General features: G+C 44.4%; 2 long non-coding RNA genes across 2 annotated transcripts in view; one reads left to right on the top strand and one right to left on the bottom strand.

Moving 5' to 3' along the window:
* LOC127931139 (uncharacterized) overlaps nt 1-4,893 on the bottom strand; it is a 17,080-nt gene extending 12,187 nt beyond the window's left edge. Inside the window, exon 1 of the long non-coding RNA XR_008139903.1 lies at nt 4,712-4,893. This is a non-coding gene — a long non-coding RNA (uncharacterized LOC127931139). The remainder of the gene's footprint in view (nt 1-4,711) is intronic.
* Nucleotides 4,436-24,078, top strand: part of LOC127931137 (uncharacterized) — a 34,790-nt gene continuing 15,147 nt past the window's right edge. Inside the window, exon 1 of the long non-coding RNA XR_008139901.1 lies at nt 4,436-4,522. This is a non-coding gene — a long non-coding RNA (uncharacterized LOC127931137). The remainder of the gene's footprint in view (nt 4,523-24,078) is intronic.

Raw genomic sequence — 24,078 nt, 5'->3', positions numbered from 1 at the left:
TGGAAATGGTTGATCTCGCCTGAAAGGATGGAGAAGCTGTCATCTTTAAAGTATGGGGATTCTATTGGGGTGATATAGGTAGCACACAGGAGGACATGTGTCTCTGTTGAGATAATTTCCTTATTCATTTCTAGCCAAATGTAAAATGCTCCTGTTTTGATAAATGTAATGGAGTGAGTTAGGTCTGCTCTATACCAAATGAGAATACCCCCTGAGTTTCTTCCCTGTTTCACACCTGGTAGTTTGTGGATGGGACTACCAGCTCTCTGTAACTTAGAGGGCAACCAGTGGGTCCATCTCCTCTATACCAGGTTTCTTGTCGGATGACAATGTCTGCATTTCCAATTTCTTTGATGAAGTTTGGGTTCCTGCTCTTTAGGCCAAAGACAGATAACCTCAGACCTTGTTTTTTCCAGGATGAGATAGTAAAAGCTTTGTGTTACATATTGTCTAGTGTTTTTTTTGTGTGGTTTAGGTCCGGACCTTCACAGTAGGTGTGAGCAGAGCATGTTGAGCATCTGATACATACCTCTTAGGTCGCAGGATGGGGCTTGGGCGGGTATAGTAGTGGGGGTTGGGCCTGTTGCTCTACTCATGGCCTGGGCATATTTCCTGCTATCATGTTGAGGTCCTTGCCACAGGGGCGGGGGGCATGGAGTAGGCAGAAGGGGCATTAGTCTGTTATGGGGGGGCCTATATAGGCTGTGGCCAGGGTTTTCTTGGGGTGGTCTTAGCTGGTTGGGGTGTGGCTGGTGATGCTGTGGTCTGGGTGTAGGTTATCTTGGCGTGGGTTCTCTCGGTGCAGGTCCTTCAGGAGGGGGTCTTGCAGGTCTGGGAAGGTGTCTCGCTGGTCTGGGCGGTGTGTCCGTTGCTCTGTTGCTCCTGTGTGAGGTGCTGGGGCTACGATTGAGGGTGACATCCTTAAGGGTCTTGGCAAAAGTTGGGATTGCTGCCTTGTAGAGGTGAACCTGGTCGTAAAGGCTGTTTAAGTCTAGGGTGGAGTGGTGGCCCAGGTAGACATTAGGTTTTGGGGCACAGTCTTGCGAAATGCTTGCATTCAACCGCTGTATGGTGGCAGGGGGAATGTATGTTCATGGTAGCAGGGTGGAGATAACCACTTGTGTGTTGGGGAAAGTGGAAGAAGCTTTTTCAAGCACTCCCTTGAGTGCTGTGGCCGCCCTTTCCTGGTGGGCCCTCAGGTCATTTGTGCCTGTGTGAATTATGATGGCTGAGGGACCCTAGTTTGTCCTCTGACAACAGCTCCAGGGCATGTCTAGTGTTTGTCCTCTGACAACAGCTTCAGGGCATGTCTCGTGTTTGTCCTCTGACAACAGCTCCAGGGCATGTCTAGTGTTTGTCCTCTGACAACAGCTCCAGGGCATGCCTAGTGTTTGTCCTCTGACAACAGCTCCAGGGCATGCCTAGTGTTTGTCCTCTGACAACAGCTCCAGGGCATGTCTAGTGTTTGTCCTCTGACAACAGCTTCAGGGCATGTCTCGTGTTTGTCCTCTGACAACAGCTCCAGGGCATGCCTAGTGTTTGTCCTCTGACAACAGCTCCAGGGCATGTCTAGTGTTTGTCCTCTGACAACAGCTCCAGGGCATGTCTCGTGTTTGTCCTCTGACAACAGCTCCAGGGCATGTCTAGTGTTTGTCCTCTGACAACAGCTCCAGGGCATGTCTAGTGTTTGTCCTCTGACAACAGCTCCAGGGCATGTCTAGTGTTTGTCCTCTGACAACAGCTCCAGGGCATGCCTAGTGTTTGTCCTCTGACAACAGCTCCAGGGCATGTCTAGTGTTTGTCCTCTGACAACAGCTCCAGGGCATGCCTAGTGTTTGTCCTCTGACAACAGCTCCAGGGCATGTCTAGTGTTTGTCCTCTGACAACAGCTCCAGGGCATGCCTAGTGTTTGTCCTCTGACAACAGCTCCAGGGCATGTCTAGTGTTTGTCCTCTGACAACAGCTCCAGGGCATGCCTAGTGTTTGTCCTCTGACAACAACACCAGGACATGCCTAGTGTTTGTCCTCTGTCAACAGCTCCAGGGCATGTCTAGTGTTTGTTCTCTGACAACAGCTCCAGGGCATGCCTAGTGTTTGTCCTCTGACAACAGCTCCAGGGCATGCCTAGTGTTTGTCCTCTGACAACAACACCAGGACATGCCTAGTGTTTGTCCTCTGTCAACAGCTCCAGGGCATGTCTAGTGTTTGTTCTCTGACAACAGCTCCAGGGCATGCCTAGTGTTTGTCCTCTGACAACAGCTCCAGGGCATGCCTAGTGTTTGTCCTCTGACAACAGCTCCATGCCTAGTGTTTGGGCACCAGAGTTTGTGTTTGGGAAAAAGTTTTTCCTCTTGAATGTATTTGCCATTTGAGTCAATGAGGAGCACAACCTCTGGCTTTGTGTGTCCTCAGTGGATGTGTGGGGGATGTCAAGAGAGCTATCAGAGGAGCTGACAGGGGCTGTTCTGCTGGCTTCTCTGGGGGAGTGTCCTGCTCTCTGTCACACCTCAGAGTTGTTACCTCCTCCTTCAGTGCCATGTGTGCCTCTTTAAGTTCTCTCACCTCAGTCCGTAGAGCAGCCAGCTCTCTCAGAAAGCCGTCCATCTCCACCTTCTGCCCTCCGAGTCTTGTTGGGGGGGGGGTTGTTGTGCTGGTCAGTTTTGTGGGTTTGTTCTGTCTGTACTGTGTGGACTAGCTCTTTGATCTCCTCCATGTCTCTCACCAGCTCTGTGAATTTATCCCTCTCTATGACGGAGGAGCAGTGCAGTTGTGGACCTGTGGGTGTGTTCAGTGCTGGGGGGGTGACAATCCTCATCTGCAGGACAGGTTGAAGAGGTGTGATCTGACTCACTCAGGATGGGGGAGTTGTCACAGAGAGAGATCTTTTCCTGCTGTTTTCTGTCTTTGATCCCATAAAAGTCCTGCTAGAACTGCATGAAGATGCCCTGCACCATTATTGTCCCAGACTTGTAGAGGTTGACATAGGTTGTTTCAATTTCCTCAATGTCTAGTGTTCTGAGTGTCCACCCTAGGCCAATACCCTATCTCTTGACATAGGGGTAGTGTGCTCTTATAGCACTGTGCCATGCCAGGGGATGGTCTGTGTGGAAAATGAAATTGCAGTCAGCAAGCTGTGTCTCTGGATTGTCCTTGAGGTGCTTTTTTTGGGGAGGGGGGGGACTCTCCTGCCATTGTTAGGCTCAAGATTGTTCACACTTCTCTCTTCACACTTAAGTGCTAATTGATCAGGTCAGTTTCTTTCCTAGCAGCTTGGTGCTTTGGAACCTTATTTATCAAACTGCTTTTAGTCTTCAGAAGTAGGTTCAGACTGAATATTGCTCACTCAGTTTTGTTGCGGATGGTATTTCCAGGTTTTGATGTTTCTTTTGCAGGTTTTGGTTTGTTAGAAGTTTTTTCTTGATGGTCTTTGGTAGTAATAGTCCAAAATCAAGCTTTAAGGTCTGGAATTGTGATTTGAAGTTGAGGTTAGTATCCTGTATAAGTCCTTGTGAAAAAATGTATTTCTCTCTCTCTCTCCAGCTTTTTCTCTCTCTCATTTACTCCCGGGGTGCTGATATTTTGTACCCTCTATTATTTGACATTTCTGCTATCTATAAACATTTCAACATCTTGAAGGACGATCTGGCCTTAATGGCCAAGTCTTTTGAGAGGACACTTGAACATTCTGAGAATTTCGTGGGCGTTTACAGTGAACACTGAGGCTGTACACTTAAAATTGTATTATTACCATACAGAGAATTAGACAACGTAGGCTACCACTCTGCCTATTGGGTTATTTACATATTCAAACCTGTCTCAAAATACAACACTGCCCCTTTAATTAAGAAATAAGTTTTATAATTGTAGTTTATCTACATTTATCCAACTCTATATTTTTTCAAGAGGACTCAGGATCTCTCTCTCTCTCTCTCTCTCTCTCTCTCTCTCTCTCAATTACTCCCGGGGTGCTGACCTGTTGCACCCTCTATTATTTGACCCATCTGGTAATCTATAAACGTTTCAACATCTTGAAGAACGATCTGGCCCTTTAATTAAGACATACACTTTTCACCTGACTGGCTTTTCAAAGATAGCTCGAAATGTAGCCTACATGTTTTGTGCTCTTGTAGGAATCAGTAACTACCCATTGCTGATCTATACCTATCTATAACTGTCCTATTAACTCGCTAACTGGCAAAGAATATTAACAAATGTGCACATGCCCTTACGAAAAAAGATTGCAGTCAGAGTGCAGTATAAGGGAAAAGTGGATACCTAGTTAGTTGTACATCTGAATGCATTCAACTGAAATGTCTCTTCTGCATTTAACCCAACCCTTCTAAATCAGAGAGGTGCGGAGGGCTGCCTTAATCGACATCCATTTGCAGTATGCTGCAAATACGGCATCCAAAATAACACTGTTTTTTTTACTGCAGTATTTTTGTAGGGTAACTGCAGGGATTTCCTCCTCTTCTTCCGAAGAGGAGAGGCGAAAAGGATCAGAGGACCAATATGCGGCGTGGTAAGTGTCCATGGTTCTTTTAATACGTAAATGTACACATGAACAACTACGACTACAAAAACAAGAAACGTGAAAACCCAAAACAGTCCTATCTGGTGCAAACACAGAGACAGGAACAATCACCCACAAACACACAGTGAAACCCAGGCTACCTAAGTATGATTCTCAATCAGAGACAACTAATGACACCTGCCTCTGATTGAGAACCATACTAGGCCGAAACATAGAAATACCCAAATCATAGAAAAACAAACATAGACTGCCCACCCCAACTCACGCCCTGGCCATACTAAATAATGACAAAACAAAGGAAATAAAGGTCAGAACGTGACAATATAACCCATCCACCTGACAGGTGAGGCATATCAAGAAGCTGATTAAACAGCATGATCATTACACAAGTGCACCTTGTGCTGGGGACAATAAAAGCCCACTCTAAAATGTGCAGTTTTGTCACAAAAAACAATACCACAGATGTCTAAAATGTCCACCAGAGCTGTTGCCAGAGAATTGAATGTTAATTTCCCTACCATAAGCTCCAACATTGTTTTAGAGAAGTTGGCAGTACGCCCAACTGACCTCACAACCGCAGACCACGTGTAACCATGCTAACCTAGGACCTCCACATCCGGCTGCTTTGTCTGAGCCCAGCCACCCGGACAATTGATGAAACTGTTAGTTTGCACAACCGAAGAATCTTTGCACAAACTGTCAGAAACCGTCTCAGGGAAGCTCATCTGTGCGCCCGTCTTCCTCACCAGGGTCTTGACCTGACTGCAGTTTGGCTTCGTAACCAACTACAGTGGGCAAATGCTCACCATTGATGGCCACTGTCATGCTTGAGAAGTGTGCTCTTCGTGGATTAATCTCCGTTTCAACTGTACCGGCAGATGACAGGCAACGTGTATGGCGTCCTGTGGTTGAGCAGTTTGCTGATGTCTACGAAATGAACAAAGTGCCCCATGGTGGTGGTGGGGTTTTGGTATGGGCGGGTATGAGCTACGGACAATGAATACAACTGCATTTTATTGATGGCAATTTGAATGCACAGAGATACCATGATGAGATCCTGAGGCCCATTTTCATGCCTTGCATCTGCTGCCATCACCTCATGTTTCAGCATGATAATGCATGGCCCTATGTTGCAAGGATCTGTACACAATTCCATGGCCTGCATACTCACCAGATATGTCACCCATTGAGCATGTTTGGGATGCTCTGGATCGACGTATATGACAACATGTTGCAGTTTCCACGAATATCCAGCAACTTCGCACAGCCATTGAAGGGTTCTCAACAGTTTTTACCCCCAAGCCATAAGACTCCTGAACGGGTAATCAAATGGCTACCCAAACTATTTGCATTGAGTGTCGTCGTCGTCCCCCGCCAACCCAGCTTTTACGCTGCTGCTACTCTCTGTTTATCATCTATGCATAGTCATTTCAACTATACATTCATGCACATATTACCTCAATTAACGTTCTCTGCTTCACGGAAACATGGCTCACTGGGAAGACGCTATCCGGGGCGGTGCAGCCAACGGGTTTCTCCACGCATCGCGCCGACAGAAACAAACATCTTTCTGGTAAGAAGAGTGGCGTGGGCGTATGCCTCATGACTAACGAGACATGGTGTGATGAAAGAAACATACAGGAACTCAAATCCTTCTGTTCACCTGATTTAGAATTCCTCACAATCAAATGTAGACCGCATTATCTACCAAGAGAATTCTCTTCGATTATAATCACAGCCGTATATATCCCCCCCCAAGCAGACACATCGATGGCTCTGAACGAACTTTCTTTAACTCTTTGCAAACTGGAAACCATTTACCCGGAGGCTGCATTCATTGTAGCTGGGGATTTTAACAAAGCTAATCTGAAAACAAGACTCCCTAAATTTTATCAGCATATCGATTGCGCAACCAGGGGTGGTAAAACCTTGGATCATTGTTACTCTAACTTCCGCGACGCATATAAGGCCCTGCCCCGCCCCCACTTTGGAAAAGCTGACCACGACTCCATTTTGTTGATCCCTGCCTACAGACAGAAACTTAAACAAGAGGCTCCCACGCTGAGGTCTGTCCAACGCTGGTCCGACCAAGCTGACTCCACACTCCAAGACTGCTTCCATCACATGGACTGGGACATGTTTCGTATTGCGTCAGATAAAAATATTGACAAATACGCTGATTCGGTGTGCGAGTTCATTAGAACGTGCGTTGAAGATGTCGTTCCCATAGCAACGATAAAAACATTCCCTAACCAGAAACCGTGGATTGATGGCAGCATTCGCGTGAAACTGAAAGCGCGAACCACTGCTTTTAATCAGGGCAAGGTGTCTGGTAACATGACCGAATACAAACAGTGCAGCTATTCCCTCCGCAAGGCTATTAAACAAGCTAAGCGTCAGTACAGAGACAAAGTAGAATCTCAATTCAATGGCTCAGACACAAGAGGCATGTGGCAGGGTCTACAGTCAATCACGGACTACAGGAAGAAATCCAGCCCAGTCACAGACCAGGATGTCTTGCTCCCAGGCAGACTAAATAACTTTTTTGCCCGCTTTGAGGACAATACAGTGCCACTGACACGGCCTGCAACGAAAACATGCGGTCTCTCCTTCACTTCAGCCGAGGTGAGTAAGACATTTAAACGTGTCAACCCTCGCAAGGCTGCAGGCCCAGACGGCATCCCCAGCCGCGCCCTCAGAGCATGCGCAGACCAGCTGGCCGGTGTGTTTACGGACATATTCAATCAATCCCTATACCAGTCTGCTGTTCCCACATGCTTCAAGAGGGCCACCATTGTTCCTGTTCCCAAGAAAGCTAAGGTAACTGAGCTAAACGACTACCGCCCGTAGCACTCACTTCCGTCATCATGAAGTGCTTTGAGAGACTAGTCAAGGACCATATCACCTCCACCCTACCTGACACCCTAGACCCACTCCAATTTGCTTACCGCCCAAATAGGTCCACAGACGATGCAATCTCAACCACACTGCACACTGCCCTAACCCACCTGGAAAAGAGGAATACCTATGTGAGAATGCTGTTCATCGACTACAGCTCGGCATTCAACACCATAGTACCCTCCAAGCTCGTCATCAAGCTCGAGACCCTGGGTCTCGACACCGCCCTGTGCAACTGGGTACTGGACTTCCTGACGGGCCGCCCCCAGGTGGTGAGGGTAGGCAACAACATCTCCTCCCCGCTGATCCTCAGCACGGGGGCCCCACAAGGGTGTGTTCTGAGCCCTCTCCTGTACTCCCTGTTCACCCACGACTGCGTGGCCACGCACGCCTCCAACTCAATCATCAAGTTTGCGGACGACACAACAGTGGTAGGCTTGATTACCAACAACGACGAGACGGCCTACAGGGAGGAGGTGAGGGCCCTCGGAGTGTGGTGTCAGGAAAATAACCTCACACTCAACGTCAACAAAACTAAGGAGATGATTGTGGACTTCAGGAAACAGCAGAGGGAACACCCCCCTATCCACATCGATGGAACAGTAGTGGAGAGGGTAGCAAGTTTTAAGTTCCTCGGCATACACATCACAGACAAACTGAATTGGTCCACTCACACCGACAGCGTCGTGAAGAAGGCGCAGCAGCGCCTCTTCAACCTCAGGAGGCTGAAGAAATTTGGCTTGTCACCAAAAGCACTCACAAACTTCTACAGATGCACAATCGAGAGCATCCTGGTGGGCTGTATCACCGCCTGGTACGGCAACTGCTCCGCCCTCAACCGTAAGGCTCTCCAGAGGGTAGTGAGGTCTGCACAACGCATCACCGGGGGCAAACTACCTGCCCTCCAGGACACCTACACCACCCGATGTTACAGGAAGGCCATAAAGATCATCAAGGACATCAACCACCCGAGCCACTGCCTGTTCACCCCGCTATCATCCAGAAGGCGAGGTCAGTACAGGTGCATCAAAGCTGGGACCGAGAGACTGAAAAACAGCTTCTATCTCAAGGCCATTAGACTGTTAAACAGCCACCACTAACATTGAGTGGCTGCTGCCAACACACTGTCATTGACACTGACCCAACTCCAGCCACTTTAATAATGGGAATTGATGGGAAATGATGTAAATATATCACTAGCCACTTTAAACAATGCTACCTTATATAATGTTACTTACCCTACATTATTCATCTCATATGCATACGTATATACTCTATGTATATATGTACTCTATATGTACTCTATATCATCGACTGCATCCTTATGTAATACATGTATCACTAGCCACTTTAACCATGCCACTTTGTTTACATACTCATCTCATATGTATATACTGTACTCGAAACCATCTGTACTGTATGCTGCCCTGTACCATCACTCATTCATATATCCTTATGTACATATTCTTTATCCCCTTACACTGTGTATAAGACAGTAGTTTTGGAATTGTTAGTTAGATTACTTGTTGGTTATCACTGCATTGTCGGAACTAGAAGCACAAGCATTTCGCTACACTCGCATTAACATCTGCTAACCATGTGTATGTGACAAATAAAATTAGATTTGATTTGATTTGAATTAGCCCAACTAACCGGTGCCCCCGCACATTGGCTACCCAGACTACTTGCATTGTGTATATAGCCATTTACACAGTTTTTTTTACATTTCTTTACTTATCTATTGTTTACCTAATACCTATTACCTGATTTCCTTATATGGAACTCTTTGGAATTATTGCATGTTGCATTTATATTTTTCTTTATTGTATAATTTCCACCCGGCACATCCAGAAAAGGACTGGCCACCCCTCAGAGACTGCTGGTTGCTCTCCAGATTTATTCATAAATTCTGCCTTTCTAGGATGTTTTCCCTAGCCACTGTGCATCTGCATTGCTTGCTCTTTAGGGTTTTAGGATGGGTTGGATGGAAAAAGGGATTTATAAAATACATTTGATTGATTTATTGATTTATTATTTAACATCTGTATGAGACCAGGGCTTACAACCAGGAATGAAAAAGGGTGGGTCAGACAGAAACAAGGGTGGCACATTGTAACTCATACACACAAAACATCATACCACCTTTTCACCCATATGAGAATACATTTGGTGAGTTTGTTTCATGGCTGGTGCCCTGGGTAGGTGGAGATTTCACCTAAGGACCAATGGAATGGTCAAACATTTACAAACTCTGTCCACCCGGGACACCGGGACATGCGAAACAAACTCACTTCCAAACATTTTCCCAAAGAGTTCTAAGTTGGCAGAAGCTCATGATAAAAACATTGTGTACTGTATGGCTACTCTGTACTTTAGTGGAATTAGATATGTTACTTAACAAGGACAATGTAGAATACAATGTATACATATAGACACCGGAACAGTGTTAAATTAAGACATTGCTTAGTACAAAGCCTTATTCAAATATTTCCCAGAGTGCCTTTCAAGTACCTTTTTAAGTTACCATTTATGACTGTAATTGTTAGCGACAGAGACATGGCTGTGGCATTCATATATTTTGTGTCCTGTGGACTTCACCAAGTGAGATCCTTAGGAAATATGTTATCATAAAATGAATACAATACCATTTCATAAGGCCTCATTTTGAGGGGCTAGTTTTACACTGATACAGGGGCCTAAAACTCATACACATCTATTTGAACCAAAATCATGCCCATCATTATCATATTTCTCAGGATGAACTATTGCAGGTAAAGTAAGCCTGTATACTCATGAGGCGATACTGAAGGGATACAGCATGGTACGGTGTACGGCTTTGCCAGTATAAATCAATGTATTGATCAGTCTGACAACTGATTGACAATCGATTGGCCAAGCCATTACAAAGAATCAGTTCATAATCAACATATCAAACATGCCAACTACTAAATCAAACAATTTACTATTCAGATGACTGACAGATCAGGTAGGATATTCCTTTTTCTGTTTCCTCAACACAACGTGTGTTTGGTTAATGCCATGTATAACTGACAGCTATACGTTTCCAATCAACCAGAACTACGTATAACTGATTGCTATACGATTCCATTCAATTCACCCATATAACCTATCTGCAAACAATTAAACAACTTCTGAGAGAGGGGAAACAAGTATTATCTTTAATTACAGTGAGCGATTGTATTTCCTTGTCTGTAGCACTAAACTGGAACGAGCTGGTCGGTTGTATGGGTGTAGCTGTAGGATTACATATGCTTCTGATAAACAACCTCCCCCTTCTGGTTATGCATTTCATATTTGACTTTGATATTCTTTAATCCAGACGAACAACAGAGGTTTCCAATGTGTGATCTGGTGATTTGCCAATTTGCCAATATCCAATTGAACCTAGTGTTTATGGAAACAGGTCTTGAGGAAAAGTTTAAGCTGTCCAGTCTAGTTAGTGTTAGTTATCTAACTGTGTGTGGTATGTGTGTGTGTGTGTGTGTGTGTGTGTGTGTGTGTGTGGTGTGTGTGTGTGTGTGTGTGTGTGTGTGTGTGTGTGTGTGTGTGTGTGTGTGTGTGTGTGTGTGTGTGTGTGTGTGTGTGTGTGTGTGTGTGTGTGTGTGTGTGTGTGTGTGTGTGTGTGTGTGTGTGTGTGTGAGAGAGAGAGAGAGAGCTGTGCTTTACAGGAAAAGATCCAACAGCATCAGGAAGGACCACAACTAATCAGCCAATCTGTGGAACCCCTTAAGTGGGCTGAGGCTTCGCGTCTGTCAGTGCTCGCATGTGTGTGTGTGCGTGTAAATGCACAGATTCTCAAACCTCAATCCGGAATCCTATCTAACGTCTAACGGGCAGAGGCTCAAGTCCACTAATCAGGGCTTTAGACCCTTTTTATTAAGCATTAATAAATTCCAAGACCCCTTCCCTTCCCCTTCAAATAATTTGGCGGAGATGAGATTTGAATGGCTTAATATTGTGGCAATTAATCTATTGTAAGCCAAGAGCATTTTCCCTGCTCTGACTGTAGCCAGTGTGGGGGGCAATGTTTTGAGCAGTTTTGTGTGGATGGTACGGGGTGAGGGGTAACTGAGTTGGTGTGTGTGTGTTTGTCCTAATTAATCAATTAATCTTTAATGCTTTTAAATTACAAGCGGGCAGGGGTGCCCAGTCTGAACCTTTTAAACTACAAGCGGGCAGGGGTGCCCAGTCTGAACCTTTTAAATTACAAGCGGGCAGGGGTGCCCAGTCTGAACCTTTTAAATTACAAGTGGGCAGGGGTGCCCAGTCTGAACCTTTTAAATTACAAGCGGGCAGGGGTGCCCAGTCTGAACCTTTTAAATTACAAGTGGGCAGGGGTGCCCAGTCTGAACCTTTTAAATACAAGCGGGCAGGGGTGCCCAGTCTGAACCTTTTAAATTACAAGTGGGCAGGGGTGCCCAGTCTGAACCTTTTAAATACAAGCGGGCGGGGGTGCCCAGTCTGAACCTTTTAAATTACAAGCGGGCAGGGGTGCCCAGTCTGAACCTTTTAAATACAAGCGGGCAGGGGTGCCCAGTCTGAACCTTTTAAATTACAAGTGGGCAGGGGTGCCCAGTCTGAACCTTTTAAATACAAGCGGGCAGGGGTGCCCAGTCTGAACCTTTTAAATTACAAGCGGGCAGGGGTGCCCAGTCTGAACCTTTTAAATACAAGCGGGCAGGGGTGCCCAGTCTGAACCTTTTAAATACAAGAGAGGGCAACAAACAAGCATAACCCTTTAGTGAAAACAGAAACAACCAACTGACCAAACAAACAAATACGTTTCCACTCATTAATTTTCACAATTTTGGTAGTGCTGTATATTTAAAATGTGCTCATGTAGTCCGCCTGGAGTGTGGTTACTTGACCTAAAGGTCTACATATCTAAGATAACAGAAAGGGGTCAAGGAAAGCCCACCCCCGTCCCCCACATATGTTCCCCCTCCCCTCTCATACTGAACTCAATGTTGAATCTCAATCCCAATCCTGTGGCATGTTTCCACCCAATCTGACAGGTCAACAACCATGCCACAAAAATGTCCTGGAATATCAGATCGCTCCCTCGTTAGCTTCAATTGGGAAGGAAGAAGGTCTGGTGCCGGGGAGGCCGGGGATTCAGGGCAGGATTCATGGGAGAGTGTAATTTGCCGGGAGCCGAGCCGGAAAAGAGCTACAGTTTCAGGAGCTTCTCATCATCCATGGACATCCACCTAATTTGGGACAGAACTGAGACTGCTCTGCAAAAAGGCCTCTTTTCTTTATGTACATCTGTAGCATGTTTTTATAGGTCAACAATCATTGGGGCAGGAGGACAAGGACTACTTTACCTGCTTGTCTTTAAGAGACATTTGTCTCTTTAACAAATAAATATAGTTAAGCAGTGTAAATGTAAATCTATGTGCGGATTGATATGCTGTGTCCTGTATGGGCCAGCCAACCAGTCGGAGTGCTGCAGGTAAGAGCAGCTGCTCTGCTCTAAGTCCCAGTGAGACAGTGAAAGCAGCTTAAAGCTCCGCACAAGCCTGATAAACAAACAAGTAAGCAAATGGGGGAAACCACCCCTAAGCCAGGACAAGACGTCTGCTGCAGGAATAAACCCAACCACTAGATCTACTGCCACTAGATCTACTGCTAAGGGTCAGCCTCAGCTAACAATAGCTGACTATAGGGTCTCAATTCATACAAAACCCAACCAAACCCCGGCCTAACCATTCATAACTGTTGTTGTTTTGTGGAATGTCGAATGGAATGCTCTGTGGATAGTTATGTGCAGTGAACTTAGATTTTTTTGTTGTTGATTTTTTAGGGTGGTTTGAGTTGAGCCTCATACCTGGCTCTTGGTTATGAATAGAGGGAAGGGATTAGGAACAGCTCAATAATTAACCTTTGTTCATTCTTGTCCCCCCCTTCCCTCCTCTCCTCTCCTCTCCTCTCCTCTCCTCTCCTCTCCTCTCCTCTCCTCTCCTCTCCTCTCCTCTCCTCTCCTCTCCTCTCCTCTCCTCTCCTCTCCTCTCCTCATCTCCTTAACTGCCCTTTAGAGAAACCCAAGGAGTACTTTATACCATTCCCCAAATAATAATATCCTAAATCCATATTAGTGTTCTTCTTCCCAAAAGCTGTGGTCAACAGATGGTTTCCTATGTCCCTCTCCACCCCCCATCACCACACACTCCTACTTGTCTTCCAGCTTGGACATGTGTTAACAAGACTCTGTCCTAAAAAGCCCCTACGGATATCTTGCTATTTCATCCCAAAGATAGATTTATTTTAATATGTCACAACATGTGCCCACACTAACATGAAAGGCTTTATGATTATCCTTTTACGAAGATAGTGTTTCATTCATGAAGGGACTGTAGGCTACTTGTGATATATAATTTGTCAGAATTATAAACGGGGTGTTGGCAACTTCTAGGCTACACTTCAAACTTAAAAACCCCAGTGTCGTGGTTCCACAGAAATCAGAAAGTTCCCAGCAGGCAAAGCTGGTTGAAGTGATGTCATTCTGGTCGCAAAATGGTTGTAATGATGTCAATTCAACCACTTCAAGACTTAGAGCTTAGCATAAAGACAGAGCAACAACATTGACTAGCGTATCTTACAACTTATTCTGCACAGTAAGATTAGGCTAGCTACGTAATAATGACTTTGCATAATCCACCATCATAAGATTTGCTCTCCCACTACAGCGTTGTTCTGCTCTTTTATGAGCTAAGGGCTAAAGACTGCCCTTCCATAACCAATTAAGTGCCCTACCACTGGCTAGGAAGCTTCCCTGCTGAAGGCTTTAGCCACTGTTCAGTCATTAATTCCATGCAGCAGCAGAAGTGGCCAGTTATTAACAGTAATCCACAGGGGCTTGAACAACAGACACATTGTAGCATAAGACTACTACTGGGCTCCAGACAGCAAGCTCTCAGTTATGGTTGTTGTCTTGTGTAGAATGGGTTCAGTCAAAGGAGAGGCGCTGGTCAGTAGCTTTATCTCACAAAAAAAACTAAAGTTTGGTCATGGGGTCAAATGTAAAATATTTTTTGCCTTCACTCTAGCTCCAACCTAACCCTAACACTAACTCCAACCTAACCCTAACCCTAGCTCCAACCTAACCCTAACCCTAACCCTAGCTCCAACCTAACCCTAACACTAACTCCAACCTAACCCTAACCCTAGCTCCAACCTAACCCTAACACTAACTCCAACCTAACCCTAACCCTAGCTCCAACCTAACCCTAACCCTAACCCTAGCTCCAACCTAACCCTAACACTAACTCCAACCTAACCCTAACCCTAGCTCCAACCTAACCCTAACCCTAGCTCCAACCTAACACAAACACTACCTCCAACCGAACACTAACCCTAGCTCCAACCTAACCCAAACACTAACTCCAACCTAACCCTAACCCTAGCTCCAACCTAACCCTAACACTAACTCCAACCTAACCCTAACCCTAGCTCCAACCTAACCCTAACCCTAGCTCCAACCTAACCCAAACACTAACTCCAACCTAACACTAACCCTAGCTCCAACCTAACCCTAACACTAACTCCAACCTAACCCTAACCCTAGCTCCAACCTAACCCTAACACTAACTCCAACCTAACCCTAACCCTAGCTCCAACTCTAACCCTAGATCCAACCTAACCCTAGCTCCAACTCTAACCCTAGCTCCAACCTAACCCTAACACTAACTCAAACCTAACCCTAACCCTAGCTCCAACCTAACCCTAACTCCAACTCTAACCCTAACCCTAGCTCCAACCTAACCCTAACTCCAACTCTAACCCTAACCCTAGCTCCAACCTAACCCAAACCCTAACGCTAGCTCCAACCTAACCCTAACCCTAACCCTAGCTCCAACTTAACCCTAACCCTAGCTCCAACCTAACCCTAACCCTAGCTCCAACCTAACCCTAACCCTAGCTCCAACCTAACCCAAACCCTAACCCTAGCTCCAACCTAGCCCTAACCCTAACTCCAACCTAACCCTAATCCTAGCTCCAACCTAACCCTAACCCTAGCTCCAACTTAACCCTAACCCTAGTTCCAACCTAACCCTAACCCTAGCTCCAACCTAACCCAAACCCTAAACCTAGCTCCAACCTAACCCTAACCCTAGCTCCAACCTGACCCAAACCCTAACTCCAACCTAACCCAAACCCTAACCCTAGCTCCAACCTAACCCGAACCCTAGCTCCAACCCTAACTCTAGCTGATCAGTAATCCTAATCCTTACCTTAAACCTAACCCTAACTTCAAGTCTATCCTAACACAGGTTGTTTAGTCAGTATGCCCTGTATCTTAAAACCTGTCCTCTAGTCCAGTCTTGAATCTCTGAGGTAATAAAATAAGTCAATGAGCCCTTGAGCAAGTCACTTAACCCTATTTTCTACTGCACGGTGCCTTCGGGAAGTATTCAGACCCCTTGACTTTTTCCACATTTTGTTACGTTACAGCCTTTTTCTAAAATGTGTTACATAAATAAAAATCCTTAGCAATCTTCACACAATACCCCATAATGACAAAGCAAAACCGTTTTCTTCTCTCCTTATTTACATAAGAATTCAAACCATGAAATTGAGGTCTGGTGCATTTGGTTTCCATCGATCATTCTTGAGATGTTTCTACAACTTGATTGGAGTCCACCGGCGGTAAATTGTATTGATTGGACATGATTTGGAAAGCCAAACACCTGTCTATATAAGGTCCCACAGTTGACAGTGCATCTCAGAGCAGAATGAGGTCCAAGAATTTGTCCATAGAGCTCCGAGGCGGGATTGTGTCGAGGCACAGATCTGGCGAAGGGTACCAAAAATGTCTGCAGCATTGAATGTCACCAAGAACACAGTGGCATCCATCATTCTTAAATGAAAGTCGTTTGGAACCACCAAGACTCTTCCTAGAGCTGGCCGCCCAGCCAAACAGAGCAATCAGAGGAGAAGGGCCTTGGTCGGGGAGGTAACCAAGAACCCAATGGTCACTCCGACAGAGCTCTAGAGAACCTCTGTAGAGATGGGAGAACCTTCCAGAAGAACAACTATCTCTGCAGCACTCCACCAATCAGGACTTCATGGTAGAGTGGCCAGACGGAAGCCACTCCTCATTACATTCTGCTTGGAGTTTGCCAAAAGGCACCTAAAGAATGTCAGACCATGAGAAACAAGATTCTCTGGTCTGATGATACCAAGATTGAACTCTTTGGCCTGAATGCCAAGCGTCACGTCTGGATTAAACCTGGCACCATCCCTACGGTGAAGTATGGTGGTGGCAGCATCATGCTGTGGGGATATTTTTCAGTGGCAGGGTCTGGGAGACTAGCAAGGATCGAGGCAAAGATGAACGGCGCAAAGTACAAAGAGGTCCTTGATGAAAACCTGCTCCGGACCTCAGACTGGGTGGAAGGGTCATCTTCCAACAAGACAACGACACTAAGCACACAGCCATGACAATGCAGGAGTGGCTTCGGGACAAGTCTCTGAATTTCCTTGAGTGGCCCAGCCAGAGCTTGGACTTGAACTCGATCGAACATCTCTGGAGAAACCTGAAAATAGCTGTGTAGCAACGCTCCCCATCCAACCTGACAGAACTTGAGAGGATCTGCAGAGAAGAATGGGAGAAACTCCCCAAATACAGGTGTGCCAAGCTTCTAGCGTCATACCCAAGAAGACTCAAGGCTGTAATTGCTGCCAAAGGTGGTTCAACGAAGTACTGAGTAAAGGGTCTGAATACTTATGGAAATGTTTTTTTTTTAATGTTTTTTTTTATACATTTGCTAAAATAAAAAAATAAAACGTTTTTGCTTTGTCATTATGGGTTTATTGTGTGTAGATTGATGAGGGAAAATATCTTTTTAATACATTTTAGAATATGGCTGTAACGTAACAAAATGTGGAAAAAGTCAAGGGGTCTGAATACTTTCTGAAGGCACTGAAAATCACTCTGGATAAGAGCATCTGCTAAATTACTCAAATGTAAAATGCTGGGCTAAAAACGACCCAATTTGGCCTTTTTGGTAACCCATCTTTGGGCAAATACTTAGACAGAACACACACTGGGTTGTTTAAATAACCCAACAAGTTGGGTTGTTGGGATTACCCAAACATACAGTGGGGAGAACAAGTATTTGATACACTGCCGATTTTGCAGGTTTTCCTACTTACAAAGCATGTAGAGGTCTGTATTTAAAAAAAAAAATCATAGGTACACTTCAACTGTGAGAGACGGAATCTAAAACAAAAATCCAGAAAATCACATTGTATGATTTTTAAGTAATTCATTTTATTTTTGCATTTCCTTTAAAACAGCTGTCATATATTTTTGCATGTCATTTTATACACATAAAAATGGCATAAAAGCACAAAACACAGCATTTGAATATTACATTTAAATTTCTTAAAAAGTACGTTGTTAAAAATAATATAAACAACCATGAATAAAAGTACTTTTTCTTGTAAAACATCCAATCTGTAAAAGCCATTTAAAATGTGTACAAATGATTTAACAAAAGTAAAAACATTTTTAAGATATGAAAACATGTTAAAAGTCACTTTGTTAAAAAGCTGTCTTCAGTCCTTTGTACAGGAACGGGGTGAGTCCTTATCAAACTCGTTTTCTCCTGCTCTTCCGAATGAATAACCGTCCTGTCCTTCGGGGCCCAGAGGAGATCCCTCCCCTAGGCGCATCGCCCTAAGCGCCGCAGCACTGTCAGGCCGTGTCCGCCGGGATCTTGGGTGTTGTGGGGGACTCTTCGCCTGGGGTTGAGGCCGATTTACATATGCTTTTAGCCTCATTGAAACTACAACAATTTAAATGTTAGATCTTAATATGTGAAAACTGTTCAACAGAACAGATGAACAGGAATGGCATTTAACTCTCATGTGTGGCTAAAAATAACCATTTGAAAGCCACGCCCCTAAAGCCATGTCTTCTGAGCCACATTATTATATATTCCATGTGACGGTTTGCTTACCTAATGCAGCTCTATTATTTGTTCATACTTGTCTCAGGAATCCTGCTGTGTTTTCCTGTGTTCAGCCCTGTTTCATGGGGTCCTCCTATTTATAGTCTCCAAAGGAATGCCTGGAATGACAGCATTGCAACACAAACACATCACATGTGACACTTTGCAATAAATTAGAGAATGATTGATGGTTTATTTTCTTTTTAAATGAGTCATGAAGGCATTTCATTCCTCTCGTGGCTCTGATAGGGAGGAGGTAACTCTCTATCTCTGTAACTGAGCTCTATAGATATGCTGTATAACATCAAGAAGGTACATAGCTTGGAGTGTAAATATATGTTTATGTATGGGTTATCTTTGCACTTACACAACAGATGGTGTCTGGGTGTGTTTACTGTGGTGTGTGTGCGTTTCTCTCTCTCTTTCTCTCTCTCCTCTCTCTCCTTCTCTCTCTCCCTGCCCCCCTACCTCTCTCTCTTACGCTCTCACTCACTCTCTCAATTCAATTCAATTCAAGGGGCTTTATTGGCATGGGAAACGTGTTAACATTGCCAAAGCAAGTGAGGTCTCTCTCTCTCTCTCGCTCTCTCTCTCTTCTATATACAGTCATATCCTTGGAGATCCATATCATAATTGCGTGTGTGTACATGTTCTGTATGTGTGTCTCTCTCTGTGTTAGTGTGTGTACTATACAACTATTTCAGTGTGAATTGGCTCCATTTCAAAACCCTGCCACAAAGCTCACAGACATGAGGAGTGTTTGTGTGACACTTCTAGCCACTTAGTGTCATATGGGTTGTTTGAGGGGTCTAAATGCCGTACTGTGTGATCCTGTGTGAAGATGCTGCTGGTGCTTTTTGTACCCACTTTCCCACACCACCAAGGGCACTGGGGGGCACGGACACACTTGCTAGCTATTCACCCAACACATTGTGCAAAACCCCACCCTCACAATAGGATTGAATGCTTCCCCTGCAGCTTATCAATGGGCACTGCTATCACTGCCCACCTATTAAAATCAGGGCGAGATTAAAACCCAGCAGCTCATAAGGGTAGCATAGTGGTTAGAGTGTTGGACTACTAACTGACTACTAACTGAAAGGTTACAAGTTCAAGTCCCTTGGCTGACAAGGTACAAATCTGTCGTTCTGCCCCTGAGCAGGCAGTTCCTAGGCTGTCATTGAAAATAAGAATGTGTCAGAGCTTACCTCTTTTATGAAAGAAAACCTTAAGGAAAAATAGGCCCCTGCATTCCTTTACCTTTCCTTCATATAGAGAGCAGAGAGTCTGACGCTGATCTGACATGTTAAAGTGTGAAACAACAGTAGAGTGGAGAGATCCAAATCTACACTATGAAGACCTACCTGTCATGTAGGGCCTGATATCTAAATTACTTTCTGTTCATGAATCTCAGGAAGGGGCCATGGAGATGGGTGGGCCTAAAGATGGTCCTGTGTTGCTCAGTGTTCTCCTGTTGGACTTAGTTGGTACCAGTGTGGTTCTATAAGCAAGTCAGTGGTTACTAAAAATACATGCAGCCTCTGTATTGTTGCTACATCACTTTGAATCGGAAGGGTCCAATTTGTAGCGAGGCCTAGTCCATAAAGTGTCTCGGAAACATTTAGTAGCACGCTGCAGTCAGAGGGTACACAAGGCCTCACACAGCTTCCCGTTAGCTATGCATGCTTCCTCTGTTGCTGTGAATAGAGAGAGGGAACTGGGACGGTCCAAAGCACTATTAGACTGAGTGCTCAATCTCTCGCTTTCTCTTTCCTCACTCCTGCCCTTTTCCTCTCTATCTCTTTCTCATCTCTTTGTCTACTTCTGTGTCACTCTTTCTTTTTCTTTTCCTCACCCCCTCTCATCTCTCTGTTTTGTCTTTCTCTAGTGTGATGCACCATGAAGCCTCACCATGGAGACAGGGGGTCTGACTCACTGTTCTGTCCGTGTTCTGCAACCAGGGTAACCAGGCCTTTCAGGGATGATCTGTGTTAGTGGGTGACTGTGAGGTAATGGTTAGAGAGGTTGGCAGCACAATGTGACACCACAGACGTTCGCTTACTGCATCCCTTGGAACTCTGAATTTGTAACTTCCGAACTTTATTTAAACTTTTAGATCAGAATAATGAATCATTGCCCGCATTCGCCAAGGCCAAAATCCAACAGACATGCAGTCCCAATTTACAGATATTTCATTTTATTTACATGCTGCAGCATTACTTGTCTAGCCACAGTTTTACCTAGGCTGATTTTACTGATAAGTGTTAAAATGGTCAAAATAAGGATTTTAACCAACAAACATTTCATTGCCTCAACTGCCAAGCAATGTAATCATTCTCTTTTTCGCTCTACTTTGTCTTGGCTCTTGCACTCGAAGGGGGAAAGAAAGTGAAGTGAAACATGATATTACCCCAAACGTTTTAACAAAAAATAAAATCCCGAAAATAATTCATTAATACCGAGTAGATTATTAATCATTCCATAGTTTGTTCCACTGTTTTATTGCACTATTGCAATAAAACCTTGCAGGGCCGGAGTCCATTAAATCATTTTTAAATCACTGCTCGCTAAAGTTCGCCTAACATTGTAAAACAAAAAACAAACAAACGACCACGCTTATTTTAGAAACACTAAACAGACTCAGTGATAGATTTACGAGGGAGGTAGTCAAAGAGCCTCTCTTCTTGTTATTTGGGGAGATGGAAAAGGGGCGACGGCTCCATGAATGCAGCCCCAGTACTTGTGCATTATTTCATTGTGTGGCGTTTCCTTTCGTCATGTAAAACTCAGGCATCCTCATAAAGCAGCTTCTAGAGCAGCATTAACGTGTTAACACATTAACTGTACGTGTTTAGCACTTTTGTCATTTAAATTGTGGAAAATGTTTTCCTCCTCAGACGGATGGGGGCTTTAATGACTGCTATTTATGTATATGGATTTCCACACGACTCCACTGTAGAATTTACAACTGTTCTCCCCTCTCCTCCTGTCATTACAAGGTTGAAACAAGCGTTCATTTCATCATTCATCATTTTGATCCTCTGATTTCTCTAATAGGGTCGACTGACTCAAACCCAAACTACATGCCAACTTTTAGGTCGGCTCGTTTGACTCCATGAAAAACAATGATGGCTTGGAGACAGACTGTAGTTAGTTGAAGAGCACCTACTGACTCAGCTCACTGTACTGTAAGTTAATAAAAGCTTCTGATAAGTGACATGTCAGTATGATGAATTATATTGCCGATATGAAGTGTGAAGAGATGGTGTTGATGGCCCCTCTCTCATGCCAGCCCAGACAATGCCAGCGCAGCCCCCATGGAGACACATGGGTCAGGTCCCAAATGGCACCCTATTCCCTATAGTGCAGTACCAAATGGCTCTGCTCAAAACTAGTACACTTTATAGGGAATATGGTGCTATTTGAGACACAGGCACGGTGACATGGTCAGTGAGGTAATGTTGGGGAAAATGCCATGCAAAGACACTGTGTTGGTATCTATTTACTTCTATACTCAATGAGTAATTCAATCATTTTCATATTCAATGTCTCTCTAGCCATTGACTTGTGTCAATTCAGATCATATTAAGAGCAGTTTTTTATACAGTTTTTTAAAGAAAGAGCTATGAGACATTATATAATACAAATAATCATGATTTTGAGAGGTAGAAAATCTCCATGAAATAGTCCCTGATATCTTCATGCAGGTCATAGATGGCTGAGAGCCGTTTAGAATATGTGTTATTGCACTATAATTACATGGCTTTACCATCCTCCCTTTCCTTAATCCTTTCCCACTCCTCCCCTGGGGCCAAAAACCCAATCTTGACCACCAGCTCCCTATTCCTTCTATACAGAACAGAGATGGAACAGTACATTAATGTAATGGTTAATAACATTGATATAAATGTTACTAAAATTGATATAATGGTTGTTTAATTAGGTTAAACCGCTTCAATAGGAAGACCTTGTGTGCAATTGACCAATAAAGTAATCTTAAAGGTCAATTCTCTTCTATTCACTCCAATTTATCTGGCAATATCATAACATTATATAGTAGGCAAATGTAAATGTACTGGGGATTGTGTTCCAAAGACAAAAGAGTATGTTGAATACACTTTAAAAAATGTGTTTATGGAATCAATACGGACAAGTGAGACTTAAGTGTCCTTTGGTTTTGAGATAGCAGATATTTCATAACATGTGTTTAGAGTACTTTCAGGAGACATCTGCAATGTGTGCAACTGTGCATAACCTTGAAAGCCATAGGCCTACTGTATATCTGGACACCTGCAGAAGGGCTGTTTTGACTGTGTGTCATGTATCTCATACTGTAGTAGAAAACAAACTGATACAAATCCCTCCACACTCCAATAGCTCTCCAACTTCTACTTACATGTTATAGTAGTAACTGCAAACTCAACCATTTTTCACACACAAACTTGAAATAATGGGATGGCATTTGCCTTTTTATTGCTAGTTATTCATTTGTGTATCTGTCTGAAGATACAAAGTAAGTCAAATCTGTGGGAATGTACAGTGGCTGGCTGTCTGCCCTGAGGACCTGCGTCAGACAGACGGTTAAAGCAACAGGGTTTTTATGGAAGTTGTAGATTAGATGAGTATGCCTGGCCAGGTGGGCTTTATGGTCTGGTGGAACAAGGGAACAGTTTGGCCCTATAGTCATTAGATATGAAGTAAGTAAACAAATACTTTATTGGATATGTATATCATCCTTTTATCAATATTGGTTCACCTCTCATTTTAGTCCTCTCAGTGCACAGTAATCGATTTTTAAAAATTATTTCATAAAAAGTCAACTCTGCAGCCATTGGACCAAATGCAGGGTGGTATGTCTTCCATGTTGACCAGGTCGACCCCGCATGACCTCTTTGCTCAGGGCCCTTAGTAAGTGTTACTGCTCCTGGGCTGCAACAAAATTGTCGAACATTATGTCAACGACAATTAATTTAGGTCTGAATGCACCTGACCCTGATCTAATTCCCTTTGAAAGGAGGGGGCTCCATCTCGATACAATATTTAACAATGACCTCACCGCCAGAAGATCTTCCGGAGGATGAAATGTGCTTTTATTTATTTATTGTAACTTTTTATTGCTACATAAAGTGTCCCTAAGAGCTCTGTGAGGATGAGCACAGATGCCAGAGACAACAAACCTGTGCTTTGAGGTGAGGAAATCAGTCATGGAATATTGCCTATATTCAAACACCCTACAAACATGACCTACCAAACCACCTACAAACATGACCTACCAGACACCCTACAAACATTACCTACCAAACCACCTACAAACATGACCTACCAAACACCCTACAAACATGACGTACCAGACACCCTACAAACATGACCTACCAGACACCCTACAAACATGACCTACCAGATGTAACAGTATACTTTTAAACCGTCCCCTCGCCCATACCCGGGCGCGAACCAGGGACCTTCTGCGCACAACGACAACAGTCACCCTCGAAGCATCGTTACCCATCGCTCCACAAAAGCCGCGGCCCTTGCAGAGCAAGGGGAATTACTACTTCAAGGTCTCAGAGCAAGTGGGGAATTACTACTTCACAGTTACACTCACCCCCCTTTGACCTTCCTCTCAACCAGTAAGCACAGCATCAATGTAACAGTATACTTTTAAACCGT

The sequence above is a fragment of the Oncorhynchus keta genome, chromosome 7 (genome assembly GCF_023373465.1).
Source record: "Oncorhynchus keta strain PuntledgeMale-10-30-2019 chromosome 7, Oket_V2, whole genome shotgun sequence".
Lineage (NCBI taxonomy): Eukaryota > Metazoa > Chordata > Actinopteri > Salmoniformes > Salmonidae > Oncorhynchus > Oncorhynchus keta.
Note: the sequence above shows the minus strand (reverse complement) of the source record. Positions and strands in the feature narration are given on the sequence as shown.